The 12,953-nt window shown below is 38.8% G+C and overlaps 1 protein-coding gene across 1 annotated transcript in view; it reads right to left on the bottom strand.

Annotated features, from left to right (window-relative positions):
• nav2a (neuron navigator 2a) overlaps window positions 1-12,953 on the bottom strand; it is a 343,940-nt gene that overhangs the window by 32,342 nt on the left and 298,645 nt on the right. The gene's annotated exons all lie outside the window — the stretch shown is intronic.

Below are 12,953 nucleotides of genomic sequence, written 5' to 3'. Positions count from 1 at the left end.
TAAGTCCTAGAGACACCAAACTTAGTCAATAGGTAGTAGTCCCTCCCGCTACTCAGGCGCAAGAAATCAGCCCAGTCGGCCACAAGGGGGCGCTATAGCGCAGGTCAACGCGTTTGGGTCTATATCTCCTAAACCAGATTTTTGCCAGACAAGCCATATTTTTTTCCTGATTCTCTGGGTCCAAATAAACCTTTTGGCTATTTTGATTATTTAGCTCCGCCCACTTAGATTTTTCGCAATACTGCAAAATGTGCGAAACCTACTTTTGTGTACTAGTCCTCCAATCTTTGCCCAATCCTCATTCATTTGGTGTAAAAAAATTCAGAAGAGTGTCCTGGTCAATAATTATCAAAAACATTTCAAGTTTTCCATACAACATGGCTGCTATATGCAAATGAACCCTTCTGGATAAATTCAAAATAATTCAGAATTAATTGAAAAATCTGTAACTCAAGAATCCTTCAGCCAAAAAAATTCAAACTTCACAGGCCATGTCAGTAGCCCATTCTGAGGTAGCCATTCGAATTTTGTGTGCATAAGTAATTAGGGGGCGGAGCAACAAAAACAGGGCATTTTCTCTGCCTCTGAACATCCGATCAAGCTGAACCTTGGCATCCAGCATCCTCTCGCCAGTCTACAAGTGTGCATTGAAGGACGTTTGAATACATTGAAATTTGTGGTCGCCATCAGCCAATAAGCATTCAGCAGGCCATTTGACAGGCTTAACATTGACCAATCATGACCAAACTTGACTGGTGTCTATATGTAGCCACTTTCTAACAACCAGTCGAGTTTCAAAAGATTTGACCACTGGGGGGCGCTATTTCAAAAAATTACATATTATTACATGTTATTACAATATTATTACAATTTTCGCCTACAGCCTATTGTATTACCATGTGACAAACAATTTTGCCAATACATGTTTATTAAAAATCTGTATCGTTTTTTTGTAATAGATAAATGTTTCAAAACCCTACTTTTTGAACTAGTCTCTGGATTTTGATTCAATCTTTTCAAAGTTGGTCTAGAACAATTCTGTGGCATCTCTAGGTAAATAATTATCAAAAACATTTTGACTTTTCTACTCAGGGTCATGTGGATTAATCACTAAATTCCTGCGTACGTGGTATTGTTAGCTTGATTAGCTATAACTCACCAGTCATTGGTCAGATCATGTTCAAACTTTGAGGATTTATACATATTTGGACTCTAATGGTGTCTGCCAATTTTGGTCCACATTGGCCTTTGGGTGTGCCTTAGCACTCAAAAACACTGAAAAATCAATTAAAATGCTATTACAATGTTATTACAAGGTCCACATATAAACTATTGGTGTCATGTGACTCAGTCCACTAAGATGAACAACTTTCTAATTACATGTTATGTCAAAAATTGCACTGCTTGTCTTTTATTTTGGCTTATTCTTTCAAAGATTTCACTATACAAAGACTTACTATACAAAGGCTTGAAGCCTGTTTAAGCCTAATATAATAGAAGGCTTGAGGCCTTTTTAGGCCTAATGGGCGAAACCAAAAGCTTGAGGCCTTTTTAGGCCTAATGGCCTAAACCAGAAGCTTGAGGCCTTTTTAGGCCTAATGGGCTAAACCTGCAGAAGGGCCCGTACTGCTGTTGCGTGCTTGAACCCACTCATTGCCGCTCGCGGCTATATTTAGGGTTCAAGCACGAAGTGCGTAGAACCCTATTGGAATTGTGCGGATTTTTCTTCTTATTATTATTATTATTATTATTTTTCTGCCCTGAAACGGAACGCACAGCCCAAACCGTAAGTCCTAGAGACACCAAACTTGGTCAATAGGTAGTAGTCCCTCCCGCTACTCAGGCGCAAGGAATCAGCCCAGTCGGCCACAAGGGGGCGCTACAGCGCAGGCCAACGCGTTTGGGTCTATATCTCCTAAACTAGATTTTTGCCAGACAAGCCATATTTTTTTCCTGATTCTCTGGGTCCAAATAAACCTTTTGGCTATTTTGATTATTTAGCTCCGCCCACTTAGATTTTTCGCAATACTGCAAAATGTGCGAAACCTACTTTTGCGAACTAGTCCTCCAATTTTTGCCCGATCCTCATCCATTTGGTGTCAAAAAATTCAGAAGAGCCTCAAGGTCAATAATTATCAAAAACATTTTAAATTTTCCATACAGCATGGCTGCCATATGCAAATGAACCCTTCTGGATAAATTCAAAATAATTCAGAATTAATTGAAAAATCTCTAACTCAAGAATCCTTCAGTCAAAAAATTTCAAACTTCACAGGCCATGTCAGTAGCCCATTCTGAGGTAGCCATTCGATTTTTGTGCGCATAAGTAATTAGGGGGCGGAGCAACAAAAACAGGGCATTTTCTCTGCAGCCGTACATCCTATCAAGCTCAAACTTTGCACGCAGCATCATTGGGCAAGATTACAAGTGCGACTATAAGGACATTTGGATACATTGAAATTTGTGGTCGCCATCGGCCAATAAGCATTCAGCAGGCCATTTGACAGGCTTAACATTGACCAATCATGACCAAACTTGACTGGTGTCTATATGTAGCCACTTTCTAACAACCAGTCGAGTTTCAAAAGATTTGACCACTGGGGGGCGCTATTTCAAAAAATTACATATTATTACATGTAATTACAATATTATTACAGTTTTCGCCGAAAGCCTATTGTAGTACATTGAGACAAACAATTTGGCCTATACATGTTTATTAAAAGTCTGTATCGTTTTTTTGTAATAGATAAATGTTTCAAAACCCTATTTTTTGAACTAGTCTCTGGATATTGATCCAATTTTGTCAAACTTGGTCTAGAACAATTCTGTGGCATCTCTAGGTACATAATTATCAAAAACATTTTGACTTTTCTTCTCAGGGTCATGTGGATTAATCACTAAAATCCTGCGTACGTGGTACTGTTAGCTTGATTAGCTATGACTCACCAGCCATTGGTCAGATCATGTCCAAACTTTGAGGATTTATACATATTTGGACTCTAATGGTGTCTGCCAATTTTGGTCCACATTGGCCTTTGGGTGTGCCTTAGCACTCAAAAACACTGAAAAATCAATTAAAATGCTATTACAATGTTATTAAAAGGTCCACATATGAACTATTGGTGTCATATGACTCAGTCCACTAAGATGAACAACTTTCTAATTACATGTTATGTCAAAAATTGCACTGCTTGTCTTTTATTTTGGCTTATTCTTTCAAAGATTTCACTATACAAAGACTTACTATACAAAGGCTTGAGGCCTTTCTAGGCCTAATATAATAAAAGGCTTGAGGCCTTTTTAGGCCTAATGGGCGAAACCAAAAGCTTGAGGCCTTTTTAGGCCTAATGGCCTAAACCAGAAGCTTGAGGCCTTTTTAGGCTTAATGGGCTAAACCTGCAGAAGGGCCCGTACTGCTGTTGCGTGCTTGAACCCGCTCATTGCCGCTCGCGGCTATATTTAGGGTTCAAGCATGCAATGCATTGAACCCTATTGGAATTGTGCGGATTTTTCTTCTTCTTCTTATTATTATTATTCTTTTTCCGCCCTGAAACGGAACGCACAGCCCAAACCGTAAGTCCTAGAGACACCAAACTTGGTCTACTGGTAGTAGTCCCTCCCGCTACTCAGGCGCAAGGAATCAGCCCTGTCGGCCACAAGGGGGCGCTACAGCGCAGGCCAACGCGTTTGGTTCTATATCTCCTAAACCAGATTTTTGCCAGACTAGCCATATTTTTTTCCTGGTTCTATGGGTCCAAATAAACCTTTTGGCTATTTTGATTATTTAGCTCCGCCCACTTAGATTTTTCGCAATACTGCAAAATGTGCGAAACCTACTTTTGCGAACTAGTCCTCCAATTTTTGCCCGATCCTCATCCATTTGGTGTCAAAAAATTCAGAAGAGCCTCAAGGTCAATAATTATCAAAAACATTTTAAATTTTCCATACAGCATGGCTGCCATATGCAAATGAACCCTTCTGGATAAATTCAAAATAATTCAGAATTAATTGAAAAATCTCTAACTCAAGAATCCTTCAGCCAAAAAATTTCAAACTTCACAGGCCATGTCAGTAGCCCATTCTGAGGTAGCCATTCGATTTTTGTGCGCATAAGTAATTAGGGGGCGGAGCAACAAAAACAGGGCATTTTCTCTGCAGCCGTACATCCTATCAAGCTCAAACTTTGCACGCAGCATCATTGGGCAAGATTACAAGTGCGACTATAAGGACATTTGGATACATTGAAATTTGTGGTCGCCATCGGCCAATAAGCATTCAGCAGGCCATTTGACAGGCTTAACATTGACCAATCATGACCAAACTTGACTGGTGTCTATATGTAGCCACTTTCTAACAACCAGTCGAGTTTCAAAAGATTTGACCACTGGGGGGCGCTATTTCAAAACATTTCATATTATTACATGTTATTACAATATTATTACAATTTTCGCCTACAGCCTATTGTACTACCATGTGACAAACAATTCTGCCAATACATGTTCATTAAAAATCTGTATCGTTTTTTTGTAATAGATAAATGTTTCAAAACCCTACTTTTCGAACTAGTCTCTGGATTTTGATCCAATTTTGTCAAAGTTTGTCTAGAACAATTCTTTGGCATCTCTAGGTAAATAATTATCAAAAACATTTTGACTTTTCTACTCAGGGTCATGTGGATTAATCACCAAATTCCTGCATATGTGGCATTGTTAGCTTGGTTAGCTATAACTCATCAGTCATTGATCAGATCATGTCCAAACTTTGAGTATTTATACAAATTGAGATTCTAATGGAGCACACCAAGTTTGGTCCAGATTGGCCTTTGGGGGTGCTTCAGCACTCAAAAACACTGAAAAATCAATAAATATGCTATTACAATGTTATTACAAGGCCCACATATAAACAAATGGTGCCATGTGACTCAGTCCACTAAGATGAACAACTTTCTAATTACATGTTATGTCAAAAATTGCACTGCTTGTCTTTTATTTTGGATTATTCATTCAAAGATTTCACTATACAAAGACTTACTATACAAAGGCTTGAGGCTTTTCTAGGCCTAATATAATAAAAGCTTGAGGCCTTTTTAGGCCTAATGGGCGAAACCAAAACCTTGAGGCCTTTTTAGGCCTAATGGCCTAAACCAACAGCTTGAGGCCTTTTTAGGCCTAATGGGCTAAACCTGCAGAAGGGCCCATACTGCTGTTGCGTGCTTGAACCCGCTCATTGCCGCTCGCGGCTATATTTAGGGTTCAAGCATGCAATGCATTGAACCCTATTGGAATTGTGCGGATTTTTCTTCTTCTTCTTATTATTATTATTCTTTTTCCGCCCTGAAACGGAACGCACAGCCCAAACCGTAAGTCCTAGAGACACCAAACTTGGTCTACTGGTAGTAGTCCCTCCCGCTACTCAGGCGCAAGGAATCAGCCCTGTCGGCCACAAGGGGGCGCTACAGCGCAGGCCAACGCGTTTGGTTCTATATCTCCTAAACCAGATTTTTGCCAGACTAGCCATATTTTTTTCCTGGTTCTATGGGTCCAAATAAACCTTTTGGCTATTTTGATTATTTAGCTCCGCCCACTTAGATTTTTCGCAATACTGCAAAATGTGCGAAACCTACTTTTGCGAACTAGTCCTCCAATTTTTGCCCAATCCTCATGTGTTTGGTGTCAAAAAATTCAGAAGAGCCTCAAGGTCAATAATTATCAAAAACATTTTAAATTTTCCATACAGCATGGCTGCCATATGCAAATGAACCCTTCTGGATAAATTCAAAATAATTCAGAATTAATTGAAAAATCTGTAACTCAAGAATCCTTCAGCCAAAAAATTTCAAACTTCACAGGCCATGTCAGTAGCCCATTCTGAGGTAGCCATTCGATTTTTGTGCGCATATGTAATTAGGGGGCGGAGCAATAAAAACAGGGCATTTTCTCTGCATCTGTACATCCTATCAAGCTCAAACTTGGCATGCAGCATCCTCTCGACATTCTACAAGTGGGGATTTAAGGACATTTGGATACATTGAAATTTGTGGTCGCCATCGGCCAATAAGCATTCAGCAGGCCATTTGACAGGCTTAACATTGACCAATCATGACGAAACTTGACTGATGTCTATATGTAGCCACTTTCTAACAACCAGTCGAGTTTCAAAAGATTTGACCACTGGGTGGCGCTATTTCAAAAATTTACATATTATTACATGTTATTACTATATTATTACAATTTTCGCCAAAAGCCAATTGTAGTACATGGGGACAAACAATTGTGCCTATACATGTTTATTAAAAATCTGCATAGTTTTTTTGTAATCTATAAATGTTTGAAAACCATACTTTTCGAACTAGTCTCTGGATTTTGATCCAATCTTGTCAACGTTGGTCTAGAACAATTCTTTGGTATCTTTAGGTAAATAATTATCAAGAACATTTTGAGTTTTCTACTCAGGGTCATGTGGATTAATCACTACATTCCTGCATACGTGGCATTGTTAGCTTGATTAGCTATAACTCATCAGTTATTGGTCAGATCATGTTCAATCTTTGAGGATTTGTAGATATTGAGATTCTAATGGAGTATGCCAAGTTTGGCCCAGATTGGCCTTTGGGGGTGCTTCAGCACTCAAAAACACTGAAAAATCAATAAAAATGCTATTACAATGTTATTACAAGGTCCACATATAAACAATTGGTGCCATGTGACTCAGTCCCCTACGATGAACAACTTTCTAATTACATGTTATGTCAAAAATTGCACTGCTTGTCTTTTATTTTGGCTTATTCATTCAAAGATTTCACTATACAAAGACTTACTATACAAAGGCTTGAGGCCTGTTTAGGCCTAATATAATAAAAGGCTTGAGGCCTTTTTAAGCCTAATGGGCGAAACCAAAAGCTTGAGGCCTATTTAGGCCTAATGGCCTAAACCAACAGCTTGAGGCCTTTTTAGGCCTAATGAGCTAAACCTGCAGGAGGGCCCGTACTGCTGTTGCATGCTTGAACCCGCTCATTGCCGCTTGCGGATATATTTAGGGTTCAAGCATGCAATGCACTGAACCCTATTGGAATTGTGAGGATTTTTCTTATTATTATTATTATTATTTTTCTGCCCTGAAACGGAACGCACAGCCCAAACCGTCAGTCCTAGAGACACCAAACTTGGTCAATAGGTAGTAGTCCCTCCCGCTACTCAGGCGCAAGGAATTAGCCCAGTTGGCCACAAGGGGGCGCTACAGCGCAGGCCAACGCGTTTGGGTCTATATCTCCTAAACCAGATTTTTGCCAGACAAGGCATATTTTTTTCCTGGTTCTATGGGTCCAAATAAACCTTTTGGCTATTTTGATTATTTAGCTCCGCCCACTTAGATTTTTCGCAATACTGCAAAATGTGCGAAACCTACTTTTGCGAACTAGTCCTCCAATTTTTGCCCAATCCTCATGTGTTTGGTGTCAAAAAATTCAGAAGAGCCTCAAGGTCAATAATTATCAAAAACATTTTGAGTTTTCTATACAGCATGGCTGCCATATGCAAATGAACCCTTCTGGATAAATTCAAAATAATTCAGAATTAATTGAAAAATCTGTAACTCAAGAATCCTTCAGCCAAAAAATTTCAAACTTCACAGGCCATGTCACTAGCCCATTCTGAGGTAGCCATTCGATTTTTGTGCGCATAAGTAATTAGGGGGCGGAGCAACAAAAACAGGACATTTTCTCTGCAGCCGTACATCCGATCAAGCTGAAACTTGGCATGCATCATCCACTCGCCATTCTACAAGTGTACTTATAAGGACATTTGGATACATCGAAATTTGTGGTCGCCATCGGCCAATAAGCATTCAGCAGGCCATTTGACAGGCTTAACATTGACCAATCATGACGAAACTTGACTGGTGTCTATATGTAGCCAGTTTCTAACAACCAGTCGAGTTTCAAAAGATTTGACCACTGGAGGGCGCTATTTCAAAAAATTACATATTATTACATATTATTACAATATTATTACAATTTTCACCTACAACCTATTGTACTACCATGTGACAAACAATTTTGCCTATACATGTTTATTAAAAATCTGTATCGTTTTTTTGTAATAGATAAATGTTTCAAAACCCTACTTTTCAAACTAGTCTCTGGATTTTGATCCAATTTTGTCAAAGTTTGTCTAGAACAATTCTGTGGCATCTCTATGTAAATAATTATCAAAAACATTTTGACTTTTCTACTCAGGGTCATGTGGATTAATCACCAAATTCCTGCATATGTGGCATTGTTAGCTTGGTTAGCTATAACTCATCAGTCATTGATCAGATCATGTTGAAACTTTGAGTATTTATACAAATTGAGATTCTAATGGGGCACACCAAGTTTGGTCCAGATTGGCCTTTGGGGGTGCTTCAGCACTCAAAAACACTGAAAAATCAATAAAAATGCTATTACAATGTTATTACAAGGCCCACATATAAACAAATGGTGCCATGTGACTCAGTCCACTAAGATGAACAACTTTCTAATTACATGTTATGTCAAAAATTGCACTGCTTGTCTTTTATTTTGGATTATTCATTCAAAGATTTCACTATACAAAGACTTACTATACAAAGGCTTGAGGCTTTTCTAGGCCTAATATAATAAAAGCTTGAGGCCTTTTTAGGCCTAATGGGCGAAACCAAAAGCTTGACGCCTTTTTAGGCCTAATGGCCTAAACCAGAAGCTTGAGGCCTTTTTAGGCCTAATGGGCTAAACCTGCAGAAGGGCCCATACTGCTGTTGCGTGCTTGAACCCGCTCATTGCTGCTCGCGGCTATATTTATTATTATTATTCTTTTTCTCCGATAAAACGAATCGCCCAGACCAAACCGTAAGTCCTAGAGACATGAAACTTGGTCAATAGGTAGTAGTCCCTCCCGCTACTCAGGTTCGCGAAATGAGCCCAATCGGCCTAAAGGTGGCGCTATTGCGCAACACAACGCGTTTGGCTCCATAATTCCTTCCCCAGATTTTTGCCAGACATGACATATTTTTTTCCTGATTCCTTGGGTCCAACAAAACAACTTTGTAATTTGGACCATTAAGCTCCGCCCACTCAGATTTTGAGCTAATTTGCATAATATGCAAAAACTACTTTTGCGAACTAGTCCTACGGTTTTCATCCAATCCTCATGTTTTTGGTGTCAAAAAATTCAGAAGAGCCTGAACCTCAATAATTATCCAGCACATTTTTAATTCTTTACTCAAAATGGCTGCCATATGCAAATTAATCCTTCTGGAAAAATCTAAATAATTCTTATTTAATTGAAAAATCTGTAACTCGAGAATCCTTCACCCAAAAAATTTGAAACTTGACAGGCTTATTCCTAAAGAGACTCTGAGGACACCTATCAATTTTTGTGCGCATAAGTCATTAGGGGGCGCTGTAAATGCTATGTAGCTGTTTCTCAGCATCCGTACATCCGATCAAGTTGAAACTTTGCAAGTACCATCTATTCCAAAGACTATAAGTGAATCTTTCAGGACACTTTGAAATATTTAAATTTGTGGCCGCCATCGGCCAATAAGCTTTCAGCAGCCATTTGACAGGCTTAGCATTGGCCAATCCTCATGATACTTGACAGCTATCTCTATCTCACCACCTTCTAACAACCTGCGAAGTTTCAAAACATTTGGCCACTGGGGGGCGCTATTACAGAAAATCAAGTATATCTTGTACAGATTGTCATTTTTGGTCAAATAACTTAGATGCCCTCATGCAGTGCAGTGTTCCAAACCATTTTGTCATTTGAAGTCTATTAAAAAAGTGCTTAGTTTTTTTTCAATCCTCAAATGTTTGAAATTAGCACTTTTCGAACTAGTCTGTGGAATTTGAAGCTACCTTCTCAAATCTGGTCTAGAAATACTCTGTAGCCTCTCTAGGTAAATAATTATCCAGCACATTTTCCATTTTTTGCTCATTGTGGTCTCCCTCCTTCACTAAATCATTGCGGCCATAGCATTGCTAGCTTTAATTGCTATAACTCATCAGTCCTTGGTCCGATCATCTCAAAATTGTAAGTATTTTTATAAATTGAGACTCTGATGTAGCTTGCAAAATTTGATCCTGAATGGCCAATAGGGGGCGCTTTAGCACTCAAAAACCCCTAAAATCTTAAAAAAATGTTGTTACAACAATACTACAAAGTCTACAGATAAATAAGAGGTGTCATTTGATTCAGTTCACTGGTCTGAATCACTTTGTAATTACATGTTATGTCATAAATTGTACTCCTTCTCTGGTATTTTGAATTATTCATTTAAAGACTACAGCTTGTAATACCAAGGTCAAATGGTCAATCTGAACAAAACTCGGTGAACATCTTTGACAAAGGTCCCTGATCAATTTTCATAACACTTGAAGACCTTTGGACCAATTTTGACCCACTTTCACTGAGGTCCTTTATGCTTAAAGGGCCCTTATGGGTCCATTGGGTCTGTTTATGTCCTGCTTATCAAAGCCTTTAACATGGAGAAACAAAATACTTTGCAAACACAACAAAGACAGAAATTTTTACCATTACTCAAATATTTCTTCAAACCATTGGAGATCAGTAACTTGAAATATAAACATACATTAGGTTTAAAGCCCCCTGCTCCTAATTCATGACAAATGAAGGCCTGTTGAGGAACTCAGACCTTTTTTCAGCCTCTCTGCCTCAAAGTCCCAAACTGCATTAGGCCTTATTAGGGCTTTTGGCTCAAAGTGCATGAGAGCTTCTTGGGCTTATGCGTGCTTGGACCCGCTCATTGCCGCTTGAGGCTATATTTCTTCTTCTTCTTATTATTCTTTTTCTCCGATAAAACGAATCGCCCAGACCAAACCGTAAGTCCTAGAGACATGAAACTTGGTCAATAGGTAGTAGTCCCTCCCGCTACTCAGGTTCGCGAAATGAGCCCAATCGGCCTAAAGGTGGCACTATTGCGCAACACAACGCGTTTGGCTCCATAATTCCTTCCCCAGATTTTTGCCAGACATGACATATTTTTTTCCTGATTCCTTGGGTCCAACAAAACCACTTTGTAATTTGGACCATTAAGCTCCGCCCACTTAGATTTTGAGCTAATTTGCATAATATGCGAAACCTACTTTTGCGAACTAGTCCTACAGTTTTCATCCAATCCTCATGTTTTTGGTGTCAAAAAATTCAGAAGAGCCTGAACCTCAATAATTATCCAGCACATTTTTAATTCTTTACTCAAAATGGCTGCCATATGCAAATTAATCCTTCTGGAAAAATCTAAATAATTCTTATTTAATTGAAAAATCTGTAACTCGAGAATCCTTCACCCAAAAAATTTGAAACTTGACAGGCTTATTCCTAAAGAGACTCTGAGGACACCTATCAATTTTTGTGCGCATAAGTCATTAGGGGGCGCTGTAAATGCTATGTAGCTGTTTCTCAGCATCCGTACATCCGATCAAGTTGAAACTTTGCAAGTACCATCTATTCCAAAGACTATAAGTGAATCTTTCAGGACACTTTGAAATATTTAAATTTGTGGCCGCCATCGGCCAATAAGCTTTCAGCAGCCATTTGACAGGCTTAGCATTGGCCAATCCTTATGATACTTGATATCTATCTCTATCTCACCACCTTCTAACAACCTGTGAAGTTTCAAAATATTTGGCCACTGGGGGGCGCTATTACAGAAAATCAAGTATATCTTGTACAGATTGTCATTTTTGGTCAAATAACTTAGATGCCCTCATGCAGTGCAGTGTTCCAAACCATTTTGTCATTTGAAGTCTATTAAAAAAGTGCTTAGTTTTTTTTCAATCCTCAAATGTTTGAAATTAGCACTTTTCGAACTACTCCGTGGAATTTGAAGCTACCTTCTCAAACCTAGTCTAGAAATACTCTGTAGCCTCTCTAGGTAAATAATTATCCAGCACATTTTCCATTTTTTGCTCATTGTGGTCTCCCTCCTTCACTAAATCATTGCAGCCATAGCATTGCTAGCTTAAATTGCTATAACTCATCAGTCCTTGGTCCGAACATCTCAAAACTTTAAGTTTGTTTATACATTGAGACTCTGATGTGGCTTGCAAAATTTGTTCCTGATTGGCCAATAGGGGGCGCTTTAGCACTCAAAAACACCTAAAATCTTTAAAAATGTTGTTACAACAATACTACAAAGTCTACAGATAAATAAGAGGTGTCATTTGATTCAGTTCACTGATCTAATTGACTTTGTAATTACATGTTATATCATAAATTGTGCTCCTTTTCTGGTATTTTGAATTATTCATGTAAAGACTACAGCTTGTAATACCAAGGTCAAAAGGTCAATCTGAACAAAACTCAATGAAAATCTTTGACAAAGGTCCCTGATCAATATTCATAACATTTGAAGACCTTTGGACCGATTTGACCCACTTTCACTGAGGTCCTTTATGCTTAAAAGGCCCTTATGGGTCCATTGGTTCTGTTTATGTCCTGCTTGTCAAAGCCTTTAACATGGAGAAACTAAATACTTTGCAAACACAACAAAGTCAGAAATGTTACCATTACTCATGTATTTCTACAAACCTTTGTAGATCAGTAAATTGAAATATAAACATATATTAGGTTTTAAAGCCCGTGCTCATAGTTCTTGACAAATGAAGGCCTGTTGATAAACTCTGATTTCTTTTCGGCCTCTCTGCCTCGAAGGCCCAAAGTGCGTTAGGCCTTATTAGGCCTATTAGGCTTAAAGTGCATGAGAGTTTCTTGGGCTTATGCGTGCTTGGACCCGCTCATTGCCGCTTGCGGCTATATTTATTATTATTATTATTGGGCTTGTTGGGACAGGATTCAGCTCAAGTCTCAGGTCATAAAATCTGAGCCCTTTACATTTAGAAGTGATCTAGGTTTAACCTGGGTTAACCTGAGCTGGTGCCACTTGGTGGTCATTCTGTGGTAGAACAGCTGATGCAG

Source organism: Colossoma macropomum, unplaced genomic scaffold (genome assembly GCF_904425465.1).
Source record: "Colossoma macropomum unplaced genomic scaffold, Colossoma_macropomum, whole genome shotgun sequence".
NCBI classification, from domain to species: Eukaryota; Metazoa; Chordata; class Actinopteri; order Characiformes; family Serrasalmidae; genus Colossoma; species Colossoma macropomum.
The sequence above is the reverse complement of the archived record's forward strand: the minus strand, read 5'-3'. Positions and strand labels throughout refer to the sequence as shown.